Source organism: Adiantum capillus-veneris, chromosome 7, assembly GCF_014529385.1.
Source record: "Adiantum capillus-veneris isolate H3 chromosome 7, ASM1452938v2, whole genome shotgun sequence".
NCBI lineage: Eukaryota > Viridiplantae > Streptophyta > Polypodiopsida > Polypodiales > Pteridaceae > Adiantum > Adiantum capillus-veneris.
In genome coordinates this window covers 61,650,070-61,669,148 of record NC_140937.1, presented here as the reverse complement: position 1 = coordinate 61,669,148, position 19,079 = coordinate 61,650,070, and positions in this window count along the sequence as shown.

Below are 19,079 nucleotides of genomic sequence, written 5' to 3'. Positions count from 1 at the left end.
GATTGGAGCTCTTGGCATTTTTTGGTTGTGCTCGCGTTGCGCGTAGCGTTTTGAAACATTGTCCCTTGCAAGCGTCGTCGACGACATCCCTTGTGACACGCTGGACCCCGTTTGCCAATGTTTTGAAATGTTGCCCTGTCTATGTCTCCCTCCCTCCTCTTGATAGTGACTACCTCCCATCTTGTCCCCCCTTTCTCGCCGTAGCATTTTAAAACATTGTTAGGGGAGGCTTGTGGGTGCCTTACGGCATTGAAGAGGACCCCCACCATCAATATTGCCTCGGTGAATTGGAGTGAGGACTTCGGAGCTCCCTTTTGCAGATTTTGGTGGACGGCTTGGATTGTGTGTCCCTTTTGGAGTGCGAGAAGGACGAAACTTCTCATTTCCAAATCTTGCACCTGCAACATGGACCCACCTTGATTGAGCGATAATGTCGATTGAACGGTGATAATGATGCCTATTGTAATTTAATCATGCGACTCTGGTTCATGCGGAAAGGCTTATGAAACATTGTGGACGACTAGGAGCCATGTCCTATAAGAGATCCCAACAACAAGTACACTCGCCTTTAGAATGATGTGCATAAAATATCATGTTTTGATTGGGATGCGAGCAATGCTAAGGCAATGTTGGCATGGTTGGGTGGAGATGTACATGTATGTGCTAGTCCTTTGTCTCTTACATTGGGGTGGAGATGTACATGTATGTGCTAGTCCTTTGTCTCTTACACTGGTATCGAAGCTTAGGGGAGAGGGGCAGCCATGAAGGAAGGGGGAAAAGCAGGAAGGAGGTGTGGAGCTTGCATGGACTATTTACAGAGGTGGACATTGACGAAGCTCTTCAACAACCGATGCAATACTTTCTCGGACAATGCTTGATGCTGGGCATCCTCGGGCATTGATGATGATGGTGATGATGACGATGATGATTTTAGACTTTCACTTCACTTTACTTCACTTTACTTCACTTTATTTTTATTTTTGTACCTAGACATTGGATAGATCCACCAAGATTGTATGAGTTTGGTCTCATAGGTCATTTTGGCCTTTTGAAGACTTTCAATATAACATTTCATTTCATTTCATCTCTCTCTCTCTCTCTCTCTCTCTCTCTCTCTCTCTCTCTCTCTCAATCTCAATTGAGGAGACGCGGGGAAACACAACTACATGCAGAGGGAGCAGGGGTTGGCCATCACCAACCCGTCTGCAAGCGGGCTTGATGGATGCATGCTACATAGGGGGTGAACTTTTGTTTCAGTGGTAGGCCAAGCCGAGCAAGTCTCGACATGCTTGGTTTTGCCAAAGCTAGAGTGCAGACTGCCATTGCCATGGAAAGCTTTGAGTTTGTTTGTTTTTTTTCTCACATGGAGCATCCATAAGGGTTGGTACAAATTTGCTCAAGGGAGCATGCCTAGCTTGGGCACACCTCCTCTTCATCTGGGTGGAAACGGCATCTGGGAGTAGGTGAAGTCGACACCGCCAATACCAACAGACTATACCAGCAGAACAGAAACATTTTGCTATCAAATCTTTCTCGGTGTCCATGAAAATCGCACAAGGATGCAAGTAGTCACAAGGATCTTTGGACGAAATTTTGTACAAGCAAAGTTGTTACATGTAAGAGTATGAGAACTTCTCGGCTTCAAGGTCCAAAGCCCACGTCAGACTCCACATGACTAAAGGCACGGGCACCTCATTCTAGATTGTAAAGCAGATGGGTATTTCCAGATTCACGAGAAGCAATCATATCCCAATGCCCAAGAAGCACTGCTTCTCCCTATGCATAAAATCAGATCGAGCGCAACGATCGAGATAGATCATGAGGTTTGAGATTTCGTGTTTTTGGGGTTTCATAGTTTTATGTATCCACTTATAATGTAGGAGCATGTCATCATCTCAACTACGGCTATGATGTTTTGAGAGCCTACATACAGGTTCAAGTATGACCATGGTCATCCATGCACGATCCAAGTAAGTGCTAAGAATAAAGGTGTAGCTATTAGAGATTAAAGTGGTTTACTTAATGGAGAGAGATGATTTTCACACATGAGAGATAAGAGAGAGAGAGAGAGAGAGAGAGAGAGAGAGAGAGAGAGAGCATGATATATGTGGTACACCCAAGTATGGGTTACGTCCACAGTAAAGCAACCACTCAATGGCTTTGCACTTCAAACTAGAAGTAGGTTTCAAAGAGATTAACAGCTTTTAATGGAACTCCCGCCTCACTTCACTCTCTTACACTACCACTTCACACACACCACCTCCACCACCATAATGCCACAATGCATTTTCTGTGTACAAGAGGCCTCCTTATATAAGCCAAAATAAGTTGCTCTCTCTCATGAGAGACAATCGTGTGTAGCCGCCCTTGTGTAGACAAGTTCATGTATAACTCTCTCATTCGGCATGTGTAGTTGTCTTTAGGTAGAGAAGTCTGCCTAAAACTCGGCCACCAACCATTATATTCGGCCTCCAGGGCCATGGACTTATGACCATTGCCCAATCGACCATTGACCACCGGCAATCGCCCAACCAATATTTGACTATTTTTCGGTCACTTTCTGGCCGTCGTTTGGTCATAATATCGACGAGTGACTTTTCTCACGCATGATGAATTCTCCTTATAGTAAGGGTCTTACAAATGTGCGTTTTTTAGAATAAAAATTACAATGGGTGAATCAGGCTCCATACTTAACACTAAGGCTGTGGTAACCACAATATGGACTAAGGAGAAAGGCTCCAAACGGGACTACTCGGGAGCAAGGCTTGTGCAAGATGCGATTGTATGTTATGAAGCAATCCTTTTATGCATATGAGGCATAATGTTTATGCAAAGCACACAAAGGGATGAAAATATGAATTTTGGTGACAAGAGTAATCATTCAAACATGTCGGTTAGCAAGTTAACTTTCAAGTTTACAAGTTTGCGCTTATTAACTCTTACATAATTTTTTACAAGCCAACATTGCTTTGGTTAAGAAGGGTTTTGTTCTTTGATAAAAGTGGATGGCTAAGCTATCTCTTTTTAGCATTGGGCAATCTAAAGTACTTTAGGATTCCCATAAGACATATAATTCGACAAGGTCGACTCTTTGTGAAAGCTCGAAACGATCTATTTTATTTTGCCTTATCTATTTGTCAGCAGGAGCATCCATTAGCTTTGAGCAAATGCTCTATCCTGTCTTATCAAGCAAGGCTTCCATTTTAGGCACCTTGCATAGAAGCTTCCAATGTTTGAAATATGCTATCAGCATATGAACTTGGGATAACTTTGCAATTTATTTGCATGATATTTCATTACGTTTCAATATGGGAAGCCAAGGGGGCATGCATGGTACATATGATGGCTCGGACTTTGTTACCTTATATGGCTATTAGCCAGATACATCGACATATATGACTGTGAGCCACATTCAAGTACGGATAACAAAAGACACCTGGAATTGGACAACTAGGCCATAGAGCGGACACAAGGTTAAACAATTTCAAGTTCTTTTGTTAAGTTTGTATGTTAACCTTTCATTTGGAAAAGATTTCCCTGTTGTGCAAAGCAAATTGCTTCGATAGACTTAGCGAGAAGTAAGGCTTTTATTCCGTACCAAATTATTACCCATTGACTTATGATCAAAGGGTAATATCACATATGTTTGATGAATTGGTAATATACGGGTATAAGCTCACATTTTACGTTTGGCACGTCAAAATGTGATGCATCCATGCTAGTACAAATTGTGCAAGGCATGTATTGTCTCGGCTCAAATTGCTGAGACCTTCATTGAAGTGAAGAGCTTCTCACTCTATTTTTCCTTATATGCATACATGACATGCCAACACACTGAGATTAATTCCATTGAGTCATTGTTTATGCTTCCATTATAACATTAGCTACTCTGTCAAGGACATTCTTCTGTGACTCATAGCCACGGTGGACTCCCCTTGTTGTGATATCAATATGTATTGTACTCGCACGATCTTTAAGATGAGTGGCGCTCACTTTCTATCATTGGCTCAGATGTAACCAACACAATGATTCTTTTTGCGACTAGCAAGTAGGCATGGCCTTCCTATCAATTAACTAATTTATGGGATGACATGAATCTGTCAAAGTCGACGATGTGGAAGCGTAGAGACCAAGGGGAGAGAGAGAGAGAGAGAGAGAGAGAGAGAGAGAGAGAGAGAGAGAGTCATGAACCAATCAAACTTGGCAATGAATAACTGAATGTGTATACAATGGAGGAAAGGGCTTGCTTATATATCAACCTCAGTAAATTTTCGTACCCAGACTTTGACAAATAAGTAAAACAAATACCTAAAAGCCAAAATAAATAACGGGTTCACATTGGGCAGTTCACTTGAGATGCCAAAACTCTAACACCCTCATTGTAGCTCATAGTGGGCATCAATAGTGAGACCAAGTCGATGAAGAAGTTACCATGGACACCCCTTGGACTACTCATAGTTTTTCTATCCTCAACTTTGTACCTTAAAGGAATGCTACCTTGAGAATCGGTTGCCTTTTTAGAAAATTTGAAATGTAGACCACACTACGTCGAAGAATCCCCATTTGTGAAATGTGAACACGTCACATCCAAAATAATAATACTCAGATAATGAACTATGGAACACATCTTGTCCATGATCCGACCAACCAAAATGGATTGGTTCACTCATCCATAGTGTTTTAGATACATCTGATTAGTTCCCTGCCAGATGCATGTGCCTTGAACTCCAACCTACAGGTTTAACACCGATAACTTGAACTCCAACACAAGGGTTTAAATTATGTATATGAAGCATTGCTTGCTCCTCTTTGCCACTCACAAGCCTCTCTCTGGCTGAAGATAGTGGCGACACTGATCTCCATGTGACTAGAAGGCGAGAGACCTTGCTAGTGTAGACTTCACTACACCAACAATCGCTTTGCTGTCCTTCCCTCAGTCACTATCGTTGATTTCCTGCTGATGCTTTCTTTTAACTTTGTTATTTGTAGAATCTCTATCTTTTCCTTTGGATCTGCAATCCTTGGCCAAATGACCACACTTTCCACAATTGTAACAACTATTCTTTGTCCTCTTCGTGGAATCCGAAACAGCAAGTGCTTTCCCATCTGTCTCATAAATCTGAATTTTGCCTTGAGTTATCAACATGGCTTCCTCCTCAATGAGAAAAGAGCTGAGATCATCAACTTTTCCTTCATGACTTGTAGTCGAAGTGTCCTTGACACCGTTTCATACTCCTTAGGCAACTTCTTGAGAACGAAAGAAGCTAGCTGAGTTCTCGTCAGTGCACTTTTCATAGCCGATAGTTGATCGTGAATAAATTTAGCCTTCATAACAAGTAATTGCACCTTGTTGAATTTGGATGGAAAATAACTATCCAAGAAGGGTGACTGCTCGCATCGTAGAATCCCGATCAAACATTCCTACAAGCTTGAACCGCATATCGTTGGTAGTTGTTAAAGTCCAGGGAAAGGTTCTGTAGGCGGTGCCAAGAGGGGAGACCGTGTGAGTTAAACACAGGGAGGTTGCAATTTCCATCACCAAAGGGGACTGTCCACTAGCATTTCAAAACACTAGTGGCGGGAGTGTTAGTGACCGACAACAAGCAGAGGATGGCCACGGATGTGGCAACATTTTGAAATGCAAAACGCTAGGGTATAAGGCACCAGTTGGGAAGTGTTTTGGAGTGTTATTGACATCAAGGGATGTCGGTGACGAAAAGACCTTCTCAAAATCTCTTTGTAGCTTCGCCTCCACCAAAGCTCTTCAAGCACAGAGCTCTACCAAGGACTCTGATACCATGTCAAAGTCGACGATGCAGAAGCGTAGAGACCAAGGGGAGAGAGAGAGAGAGAGAGAGAGAGAGAGAGAGAGAGAGAGAGTCTCTTGAACCAATCAACCTTGGCAATGAATAATTGAATGTGTATACAATGGAGGCAAGGGGTTGCTTATATAGCAAACTTAATAAATTTCCCTACCCAAACTTTGACAAACAAATAAATATAAAAAGAAATAATGGGTTTATATTAGGCAGTTCACTTGAGATGCCAAAACACTAACATAATCGACTTAGAGAGCCTCCAAGAAGGTAATCTCTATGACTACCTTCTTTTGGGTGTTTTGGAATCTTTATGGAAATATGTGATTATTTCAAGATACATTTGTGAATAAGATTCTAACTTCAGAGGATTTGTTGTTTTAAGTTATATCATTGATTGTGTTTACAAGGGTGGCTTTTTAGGGATATGACTTATTTAATGTGTTGAAGGTCGTCGTAGCATCGGCCATCTACAAAAAAATTATCAATCCATGGATCAACAACCCGGCTACCGCTTGGAGGCATGAGTATCATTGAAGGCACCGAAATAGAGGATTCAAGAGAACGCTTCTCCAATGCAAAAAGAGATTAGACATGAATTGATTAACTTTGATCACACCATAATCATTAATCAAGCATCACCTACACACATCAAGCCCACCAAAATCCGACTTACCAATGAATTGAATCTCAAAGCACCCTCTTGAAAAGCACACATTAATTGCATTGGTGTTGACCTCCCCCATCACCACATGCCAACCAAGTCACTTAATCAAAATCTCCACACACAAGGGTGAATGGTACTTGAGTCTCATTAAATCTACCCACTTATGAGCACACAATAGGGCACATACTCTAATCACAAGATGAAGAGTTCACACATACTTCACCATAATCAACCTAATAGGAGATGTTAAATATCACAAATTGAGTTTCATAGAATATTAGGAGCCATTCATCAAAGCAAGAAGCTATTACAACATCCAAATCTAGAATTATGAGAGGGTAAAACTATTGCACATTGATATTAATGTAATGTAGAAGAAACAAGATTAATGAGAAAAATTGAGATTAGATTAATCAAGAAATAGCCTCTTCAATTACAAAAGAGTAGTTACAGCCTTCTAAGCATGGGCATTAAGCTCAAGGATAGGCCATCCAAAAGTGATACTCAAGAATGGGCTCTCAAGAATGAATCCTCTTTGCATAAAAGAGCTTCTTATAAAGGCATGGACTTCAAGACTTTATCTATTATAATTAAATTAAGCTCACCTCCATAGGATATACAAATGTAAGCTTAAAAATATACAAGATTTATAGGAAACTTGTAGCATGTCCTCTATGCTTGGTGCATCCTTGGTCCATGTAATAGCCGTTGCTAACATTCTCCCCCTCTTGATTTGGTGCATGTATTCATGTTCCATTGAAGCAAAGCACAATGATATGGTTGAAAGTACGTCCTTGGAGAAATGTTGAGCTGTCAAAACATAGAGAAGTTGTAAGCATCAAAGGCTAACAAATGTGAATAGGACATGAAGTGCAATGATCAATCACACAAAGTGAATTTTTCTTCCAAAAGATGGATTCAATTACAACCAAAATCTAAATCACATAAAGCAAACAAACACCTAAACTATTATGAAGATTAAACCAATAAAAATTTTAGATTGATGCATGTAACATAAACAGTCAATTATGATCATAGGCTAATGCAAGTTCATAAACCTATTAGCCTAAAAACCATATGATCATTCTTAATAAAGAAACCAAGTGTATGCGTGTCTATGGGTTACAAAGAAGCTCCAAATTCGGTTAGTTCACTATCACTTAGCTTTTTGAAGCTCATGGAAGATTGTTTTTGAAATTTTGATAGAAAAAATTAAAGCACATTACAAGGCGACCACCCCAAGGCAAGTCAAGCTACGTCTCTGGTCTCCTTGAACCCTCAAGGAGGTATTCCAAAAGTTTACTTACCTACCAAGGTGACGGGCAACCACTATCACCCTAGGGTATCGGTTTTAGGGCCTTTACCAAGCGAGCCAAGGTGGTTCCCCTCGCTTGCCAAGTGCCAATAAGGCGCTAGGCCTAACATAGACACAAACATAACATAAAGATGTCATTTTCAATGTGTCTAGTAGCATTTTTGCTACTCTTTTTTCTTCTATAATGAGATGCTTGTGGAAATGAACTAAAGGAATAAGACCTAATCATAGCCCTAGGTCATGCTAGATATGAGTGGAATATTAAGACAATACTAGGAGTCTAGGACTAATAAGAAATGATCCTACAGTAACCTAAGATAAAGATAAATGACCCATGATTAGCACACATAAAGAAAAATTTCTAACAAGTGTAATTTACATAAAGCAAAGCATTGAAACTTTAGTGTATGCCTAGCTTTTGAAAATGAAAGGAACCATAGCTTAGAAGAAGATTCACTTAATCCAGCATTCAAGGAGTGAAGAGATAAAAAAACAGCATAGCATGGAAGGATTTCACCTATTCATGCTCTTTTGAGAATCCTTGAGCAACGCATTAACTCATTGTGTAGAGACCTCTTGATTCCTTTTATTTGTAAGATTCTTGAAGCTAAGTGTTAGTAATTATTGAAAGCCAAGAAAAACACACAAAGAACATTATTGAAATCATAATGCTAGGGTCTCAGATATCCAAATATGCCAAAGGGAAAAAGCCTAGGAAAAAAAAGTAATTTTGGTTACACACATGATGCTCTCTTGTAGCAAACGTATGCATACACATGAGAGAAATAATTTTTTTGTATAAGCTCATTTTGTAATTTTTACAATCTCTCATGTATTATCAAAAGTTGATTCGTTGCTAACTCAAATGAAATGTGCAATTTAAAACAAGCCATGAGCTAGAACTAATGCAGCTTTTAAGTGAGATGAAGTGGCTCTTGAAAGACAAATAATACAATAAAAAGATTTCAAAAAGTTGGCTAGCAACTATCTCACATGAAATTTAACAATTTTAGAGCAAGCTATGTGTTAAGTATAAAACCTGATTTACCCCTTGTAATATTTTGTATAAAAAACGCACATTTGTAAGGCCCCCGTTAATAGGAGAAGCCATCGTACGTGAAGAAAAAGCACTTACTGGAAACTAAAATCATTCCTCGGAGATCAAAATTTTCACGCCAAAATATTCCTTTTCACCGGAATATTATGGCCAGACGGCAACCGAAAGGTGACCGGAAAATGGCCAGTCGTTTGGTTGATTCGCCAGTGGCCGATAGTCAATAGCCAGTCGCCGGTGGCCAGAAGTCAATGGCTGGTGGCCGATTTCAAAGATGGACTTGTCTTCTCAAGGACAACCACACATGGGTAGGTTGGAGGGTCCGATTTTGGACTTGTCTATACAAGGGCGGTTACACATGGCTACCTCTCATGAGAGAGAGGGCAACCCCTTTGGCCTATAAAAGGAGGTCTCTTCTACACACAAAAACGGATTGTGAAACATTGTGCTGCATTCAAAAGTTAATGTGAGGTGGTGAGAGTGAAGCAAGGCAAGAACTCCAAAAGGGTATAATCCCTTTGTAATCTACTTCTTTTTCTGAAGTACTAAAGCCATTGAGTGTTGCTTTCCCGTAGACGTAACCCACATTGGGTGAACCATGTATATCGTGTGTACTCTCTCTCTCTCTCTCTCTCTCTCTCTCTCTCTCTCTCTCTCTCTCTCTCTCTCTCCCTACTCTATAATCTTTCGTATGAAAATTATCTCTCTCCATTAAGTAAACTACTCAATTCTCTACTTAGCTACGCCCTATTTCCTAATACGTGGTATCAGAGCAAGGTTTGCTTGTAGCTAAAGTATCTCAAGGAAAGTATTCCTTAAATTGAGTGGGAATAATGACAGAGGAAGGAAAGCTCAAGATCGAGGAGTTCAATGGCAAGAACTACTAACACTGGAAGATGCAGATTGAAGACTATCTCTACCAAAAGAACCTTTATTTGCCACTAGGGGTCTTGCAAAGAATCTCACAACGATGATAGATGAAGCATGGATTGTCCTTGATCGAAAGGCACTGGGAACAATCCGGTTAAGGTTGGCATCAACGGTGGTCTTCAATGTTTCGGAGATGAAGAGCACGGAGGACTTCATGAAGTCACTTGAGAACCTCTACGAGAAACCATCGGCATCCAATAAGGTATTTCTCATGAAGCGCTTAATCAATCTAAAGATGGTAGAGAATGGTTCAGTTGTAGAACACCTAAATGACTTTAACACCAACATAAGTCAACTTTGATCGGTGAAAATCAATTTCGGATGACGAAGTGCGAGCTCTACTTATACTATCATCTCTACCGGATAGTTGGGACAACCTTGTGATGGTTGTAAGTAACTCTATCTCAGGCACAAATACTCTTAAGTTTGATGATGTTATGGGTGTTCTCCTAAGTGATAAAATGCGAAGAAGAAGCACAGGAGAATCATCAAGTGCTGTACTATTAGTGGAAACAAGAGGAAGGCCTAAGGAGAGGTTCAAAAACCTAAAGGGTCGTGATCGCTCAAGGCGGAGCAAGTCATGCACAGAGTCAATTCTTGAATGCTGGAACTGCGGCAAGAAGAGCCACGTCAAGAAGGATTGTTTGTCCAAGCAGAAGGAGTCGGATTCTCAAGACAACAAGCCAACATCGGAGGCCAATGTGGCAAGTAAAGTAGAGCAAGATGCTCTAATTCTTTCATTAGACAATGTGTCTAACTCCTAGAAAGTAGCTTCTGGGGCTTTATTCCATACGACACTAAAGGTAATTTTGGGTATGTATACTTGGGAGATGATGAAGCTTGTGAAGTTGTCAGCAAAGGTACAGTTTGTGTTAAGACTGCTAATGGAAATGAATGGAAGCTTTAAGATGTTAGGCATGTTCCTTCTCTTCGCAAAAATTTGATGTCTACAGGACAATTGGACGATGAAGGTCACAACATTGCATTCGAAAAAAAATGGTGGAAGATCTCAAAGGGATCTTTAATGGTTGCCAAAGGAGAAAAGGTTGATACACTTTCTTGTATACTGTCAACTCGCAATCTTTAGCTTGTGCAACAACTACAGAAGTCAACAATGCAGTGTGGCACTATCGGCTTGGGCATATGAGCGCCAAAGGAATACAAATCCTTCAAACAAAGAATCTTTTACCAAGTTTGAAAGAAGTGGACTTAGAGTTCTGTGAAGATTGTGTTTATGGTAAACAAAAGAGGGTAAAATTTCAAAAATCAAGAAATGAAAGAAAAAATAAAAAACTTGAGTTGGTTCATTCTGATGTTTGGGGTCCTGGAAGTACACCATCACTTGGTGGCTCATTATACTATGTAACATTCATAGAGGATGCAACTAGAAAAACATGGGTTTATGTAATAAAGAATAAATCCGATGTGTTTTTCATATTTCAAAGGTGGAAAGCCTTTGTGGAGAATGAAATAGGTACTAAGGTTAAATGTCTTAGATCCGACAATGGAGGCGAATATTGCAACCAAGCTTTTGACAGCTTTTGTGCTAGCAATAGCATTCGGAGGCAAAAGGCAACCCCAAGGACACCTCAACAAAATAAGATTTTGAAAAGGATGAACAGGATAATCATGGAGCGAGCCCAAAGCATGCGGCTATATGTAGGCTTACCGCTTGAGCTTTGGGTGAAAGCAGTAAGCACGTCTGTGTATTTGATCAACCATTCACCCTCAACGACATTGGATGGGGGAGTTGCAGAGGAGGCATGGATAGGTAAACCGTTGAATTATTCGTTTCTCAAAGTGTTTGGGTGTGAGGCTTTCATGCACATAGATAGAAGCCTAAGGTCAAAGCTAGATGCAAAGTCCAAAAAGTGTTTCTTCATTGGCTATGGAGAAGGTGACTTTGGGTATCCCCTATGGAATCCTGAAGATGGTAAAACCTTTAGGTATAGAGGGAAAGTTTATCATATAATAATGTATGTTGATGACATGTTGATTGCAAGTGCTAACATTTAGGACATCAAAGACCTAAAAGAGGAGATGTCTAAATCTTTTTCAATAAAAGATTTAGGTGTTGCAAAGAGGACACTTGGTATGAAGATATCAAGGGATAGGACGAAGAAGACAATAAAGCTATCTCAAGAGGATTACATCAAGAAGGTACTAGAAAGGTTTCCATTGCAAAATGCAAAAACAGTTTCTACACCTTTGGTTGGTCACTTTAAACTAACCAAGGATATGTGTCCGAAGACACAAGAGGAGATTTCCTATATGTCTAAAGTTCCATATGCTGCAACGATAGGTTCTCTTATGTATGCTATGGTCTGGACAAGGCCAAACATTGCACATGCAGTGGGAGTTGTAGGTAGGTAATGGACAACCCAGGTAAACAGCACTAGCAAGCTGTGAAGTAGATACTTAGGTATCTAGAAGAGACAACAACAAATGCTTTTTATTTTGGAGGCACTGATATTTTCTTGCAAGGGTATGCTCATGCAGATATGGCAGGTGACAAAGATACTCAAAGGAGCACTACTAGCTATGTCTTCATAGTTGGAGGCACAGCAGTGAGTTGGGCTTCAAACCTGCAGAAAGTGGTCTCAGTTTCTACCACAAAAGCAGAGTATGTAGCAATGACGGAGGCGAGCAAGTAAATTCAATAGATTCACAAGCTCTTGGAAGAGCTTGGATCCAAACAAGACAATTGTGTTTTGTACAGTGATAGCCAAAGCGCTATCCATCTTGCAAAGAACTCAGCTTTTCATTCAAGGATAAAGCACATTGAGGTGAGATATCACTTCATACACACTCTTTTGAAAGAAGGACAGGTAAAGCTAGGAAAGGTGCATACAAGTGAAAATCCTGCAGGCATGTTTACAAAGGTGGTCAACAAGGAGAAGTTGAGCTTTTGCTCATCTTCAATCGGCATTCAAGAATAAGAAGGCAGGATGGAAAGCAGTCACAAGTTTGGTGTGGAGGTCAGTCTCCAAGTGGCAGATTGTTAAGTATGGAGCCTGATTTACCCCTTGTAATTTATTGTATTAAAAACGCACATTTATAAGGTCTCGGTTAGAGGAGAAGCCATCATGCGTGAAGAAAAATCACTCGCCAGAAAAAGAAATTTCACCGGAATATGATAGCCAGACAAGTGGCGGAAAAGTGATCAGAAAACGACCAGTCGTTTGGTCGATTGGCCGGTGGCTGGTAGTCAACGGTTGGTAACCGATTACAAAGATGGACTTGTCTTCTCAAGGGCGGCCACACATGGGTGGATTGGAGGGTCCGATTTGGATTTGTCTACACAAGGGCAACTACACATGGATGCCTCTCATGAGAGAGGGCAGCCCTTTTGGCTATAAAAGGGGGCCTCTTCTACACAAAAACGGATTGTGAAGCATTGTGCTACATTGACAAGTTGATGTGAGGTGGTGAGAATGAAGCAAAACGGGAGCTCCATCCCTTCGTAATCTACTTCTTTTTTTAAAGTACTAAAGCCATTGAGTGGCTGCTTTCCTGTAGACGTAGCCCACATTGGGTGAACCACGTGTATCATGTGTACTCTCTCTCTCTCTCTACTCTATAATCTTTGGTGTATGAAAATTATCTCTCTCCATTAAGTAAACTACCCAATTATCTACGTAGCTACACCCTATTTCCTAACAACTGGTATCAGAGCAAGATTTGCTTGTACGTAAAGTATCTCAAGGAAAGGATTCCTTGAATTGAGTGGGAGTAATGGCGGAGGAAGGGAAACTCAAGATCGAGAAGTTCAACGGCAAGAACTGCCAACACTGGAAGATGTAGATTGAAGACTATCTCTACCAGAAGGACCTTTATTTTCCATTAGGCGGTCTTGCAAAGAAGCCCGCAACGATGACAGATGAAGCATGGATTGTCCTTGATCGAAAGGCACTGGGAACAATCCGGTTAAGCTTGGCGTCAATGGTGGCCATCAATGTTTCGGAGATGAAGACCATGGAGGACTTGATGAAGTCACTTGAGGGCCTCTACGAGAAACAATCGACATCCAAGAAACTAGTTCTCATGAAGCACTTGTTCAATCCAAAGATGGCAGAGAATGGTTCAATTGCAGAACATTTAAATGAATTTAACACCAACATAAGTCAACTTCGATCGGTGAAAATCAATTTCGATGACTAAGTGTAAGCTCTACTTATACTAACATCTCTACCGAACAGTTGGGACAACCTTGTGATGGCTGTAAGTAACTCTATCTCTTGCACAAATACTCTTAAGTTTGATGATGTTGTGGGTGTTCTCCTAAGTGAGGAAATGCGAAGGAGAAGCACATGAGAATCATCAAGTGCTGCACTGTCAGCGGAAACAAGAGGAAGGCCTAAGGAGAGGTTCAAAAACCAAAAGGGTCGCGATCGCTCAAGATGGAGCAAGTCACACACAAAGCCAATTCCTGAATGTTGGAACTGCGGCAAGAAGGGCCACATCAAGAAGGAGTTTTGGTCCAAGAAGAAGAAGGAGTCGGATTCTCAAGACAACAAGGCAACATTGGAGGCCAATGTGGCAAGTAAACTAGAGCAAGATACTGTAATTCTCTCATTAGACAATGTGTCTAATTCGTGGATAGTAGAGTCCGAGGCTTCATTCCATGTGACACCACACAAGCAACATTTCCAAGATTACACCAAAGGTAATGTTGGGATGTATACTTGGGAGATGATGAAGCTTGTGAAATTGTCCGCAAAGGTATAGTTTGTGTCAAGACTGCTAACAAAATGAATGGAAGCTTTAAGATGTTAGGCATGTTCCTTCTCTTCACAAAAATTTGATGTCTACAGGACAATTGGACGATGAAGGTCACAACATTGCATTCGGAAACAAACGGTGGAAGATCTCAAAGGGATTTTGGGTGGTTGCCAAAGGAGAAAAGATTGGTACACTTTACTTGTATACCGTCAGATCGTAATCTTCAGCTTGTGCAGCAACTACAAAAGTCGACAGTGTGGTGTGGCACTACCGGCTTGGGCATATGAATGCCAAAGGAATACAAATCCTTCAAACAAAGAAGCTTTTACTAGGTTTGAAAGAAGTGGACTTAGAATTCTGTGAAGATCGTGTTTATGGTAAACAAAAGAGGGTAAAATTTTAAAAAATCAAGAAATGAAAGAAAAAATAAAAAACTTGAGTTGGTTCATTCTGATGTTTGGGTCCTACAAGTACACCCTCACTTGGTGGCTCATTGTACTATGTAAAATTCATAGACGATGCTACTAGGAAAACATGGGTTTATGTAATGGAGAATAAATCCGATGTGTTTTCCATATTTCAAAGGTGGAAAGCCTTTGTGGAGAATGAAACAGGTGCTAAGGTTAAATTCCTCAGATCCGACAATGGAGGCGAATATTGCAGCCAAGCTTTTGAAAGCTTTTGTGCTAGCAATGGTATTCGGAGTCAAAAGATAACTACAAGGACCCCTCAATAAAATGGGATTTTGGAAAGGATGAATAGGACAATCATGGAGCGAGCACAAAGCTTGCGGCTACATGCAGGCTTACCGATTGAGCTTTGGGTGAGCTTTGGGCGGAAGCAATAAGTACGCCTGTGTATTTGATCAACTAGCCACCCTCAACGGCATTGGATGGGGGAGTTCGAGAGGCATGGATAGGTAAACCGGTGAATTATTTATTTCTCAAAGTGTTTGGGTGTGAGGCTTTCATGCACATAGATAGAAGCCTAAGGTCAAAACTAGATGCAAAGCCCAAAAAGTATTTCTTCATTCGTTATGGAGAAGGTGACTTTGGGTATCGCCTATGGAATCCTGAAGATGATAAAATCTTTAGAAGTAGAGATAAAATTTTCAATGAACAAAATATGTACAAAGATTACTTGAAAAGAAAACAAACAAAAGAAACAAGTGATGAGTACATGGAGCTTGAGGGCGGTGAAGAATCCAGGAGTGTAAATGGTGACAATGTACAACAACGTCAAACAAATGAGAAGCCTCAACCTATTCCGTGAAGATCCACAAGAACAAGTAGACCTCCAAAAAGGTTTATTCCTTCCTTCAACCATCTCTTGATCTCATATTCTGGAGAGCCAGAATCATATGAGGAAGCTATGCAACACGAATCCAAAGAATAATGGATAAAGAGCATGCAAGTGGAGATGGAATCATTACATCGCAACCAAACATGGGGGTTGGTTGAGTTGCCTAAAGTTAAGCGGGCACTTCAGAACAAATGGGTGTATTAGCTGAAGGAAGAAGAAGGTGGTAAGAAAAGGTACAAGTTTAGGCTTGTGGTAAAAGGGTTTTCTCAAAAGAAAGGTATTGACTTCAATGAAATATTTTCTCATGTTGTAAAAATGAACTCAATTAGGCTTGTTTTAAGCCTTGTGGTTACTCATGATCTAAATCTTGAGCAAATGGATGTAAATACGGCATTCTCTCACGATGACTTAGAGGAGGAAATTTACATGCTTCAACCAAAGGGGTATGAAGTAAAAGGTAAGGAGAAAATTGCAGATTAAATAAGAGCTTGTATGGTTTAAAGCAAGCATCAAGACAATGGTACTTGAAGTTCGATCGATGGATGTTTGATCATGGATTCAGAAGGTGCAACTCAGATCATTGCGTCTACACGAAGAATTTGGGAGAGCGGAAGTTCATCATCCTAATGTTGTATGTTGATGACATGCTGATTGCAAGTGCTAACATGCAAGACATCAAAGACCTAAAAGAGGATCTGTCTAAATATTTTTCAATGAAAGATTTAGGTGGTTCAAAGAGAATACTTGGTATGAAGATATCAAGGGATAGGACAAAGAAGACAATAAAGCTATCTCAAGAGGATTACATCAAGAAGGTACTAGAAAGGTTTGCAATTCAAAATGCAAAAACAATTTCTATACCTTTGGCAATGCAAAAACAGTTTCTACACCTTTGGTTGGTCACTTTAAACTAACCAAGGATATGTTTCCGAAGACACAAGAGGAGATTACCAATATGTCTAAGGTTCCATATGCTGCAATGGTAGGTTCTCTTATGTATGCTATGGTATGGACAAGGCCATACATTACACATGCAGTGGAAGTTATAAGTAGGTTCATGGACAACCAAGGTAAAGAGCACTGACAAGCTGTGCAGTGGATACTTAGGTATCTAAAAGGAACAACAAAAATGCTTTGTATTTTGGAGGCACTAATATTTTCTTGCAAGGGAATGTTGATGCAGATATGGCAGGTGACAAAGATACTCAAAGGAGCACTACTAGCTATCTCTCCAAAGTTGGAGGCACATCAGTAAGTTGGGCTTCAAAGCTTGAGAAAGTGGTCTCACTTTCTACCACGGAAGCAGAGTATGTAGCAATGATGGAGGCAAGCAAATAAATTCTATGGCTTCACAAATTCTTGGAAGAGCTTGGATTCAAACAAGACAATTGTGTTTTATACAGTGATAGCCAAAGCGCTATCCATCTTGCAAAGAACTCAGTCTTTCATTCAAGGACAAAGCACATTGAGGTGAGATATCACTTCATACGCACTCTTTTGGAAGAAGAACAACTAAAGCTAGGAAAGGTGTATATAAGTGAAAATCCTACAAGCATGTTTACAAAGATAGTCAACAAGGAGAAGTTGAGCTTTTTCTCATCTTCAATCGGCATTCAAGAATAAGAAGGCAGGATGGAAAGCAGTCACAGGTTTGGTGTGGAGATCAGTCTCCAACTGGGAGATTGTTAAGTATATTGTAATGTTTTGTATTAAAAATGCACATTTGTAAGGTCCCCATTATAAGGAGAAGCCATCACGTGTGAAGAAAAATCATTCACCGGACTATTTTTTTGCTAGAATGTTATGGTCAGACGGTCGCCTAAAAATGATCGGAAAAAGGCGGGTCGTTCGGCCGATTGGCCGGTGGTCGGTAGTCAACTGCTAGTTGCCGGTGGTCAGAAGTCAATGGCCGGTGGCCGATTTCAAATATGAACTTGTCTTCTCAAGGGCGGCCACACATGGGCGGATTGGAAGGTCCGATTTGGACTTGTCTACACAAGGGCGCCTACACATGGCTGCCTCTCATGAGAGAGGGAAACCCTTTTGGCCTATAAAAGAAGGTCTCTTCTACACACAAAAATGGATTGTGAAGCATTGTGCTGCATTGAGAAGTTGATGTGGGGTGGTGAGAGTGAAGCAAGGCGGGAGCTCCAAAAGAGTATAATCCCTTTGTAATCTACTTCTTTTTTTAAAGTACTAAAGCCATTGAGTGGCTGCTTTCCCGTGGATGTAGCCCACATTGGGTGAACCACGTATATCGTGTGTACTCTCTCTCCCTCTCTCTACTCTATAATCTCTCGTGTGTGAAAATTATCTCTCTCCATTAAATAAACTACTCAATTATCTGCTTAGCTATGCCCTATTTCCTAACACTATGAGCTATAGATGATTGCAACTTTTGATGGAATGATAGTAAATGGCTCTTAATAGCTAAATTTTGCAAGTTAAAGCAATGCTAACTCCCTTTGGATCAATGAAAACTCATATCGTTCCACAACCTTTAAAAAAAAGGCCAATGTATAGTGCTCTAAAGGATTTACATTCAAACCAAGCACTAAAAATGTCATGCTCAATCAAAACCCCAAAATTTTAATACTATCTCTCGACCATTCAAACAAATTCAATGGTTAGTGTGCTATGCAGTGATTTTGCATTCAAATCAAGCACTAAAATGAAACAAGCAAGCCAAGTCCAAGCACACATTTTCTCAACGGCACATCCATGCAATGTCAAGGGTAGCTCTCAAAAAGTGAAGCTCTCATTGTAGAGTTATGGAGGAGATTGTAACGAGCCATTCATGGATAAAGATAGCATAGTAGATCTTACTTATTGATATAATATAGAAAACGATTACAAGAGTGCCTCTTATAAAGGCATAGGCTAGAGCCTTTTTCTGACATCATGGATGATGTGTGGGAGAGTTCAATTATTAGCCCAAAAAGAGGAAAGCAAGTGGAGAACCCGTATGCTTCGTTTTGGGGCTGTTTTGACTTAGCTCTTGGCTTCATACACAAAAAGAACATATGTAGAAAACACCTCAAGGGTCCCACATAATAATATGTGGGAATTTTTTGGAAGAAGTCTAAGCATCCATAAGTAGGAGGTTCCATATAATGTGCGAAGTATGTCACACACTTCAACAATCCTCCTCGTGTGTGTCGGAATGGAGCACTCAGCAAATACAAATTGTCCTCCCCTAGAGAATTTGAACAATAGGGTGTAGAAAATAAAAAAAATATATCCTAAAGAATTTGACAATAAGAATAAATGTGA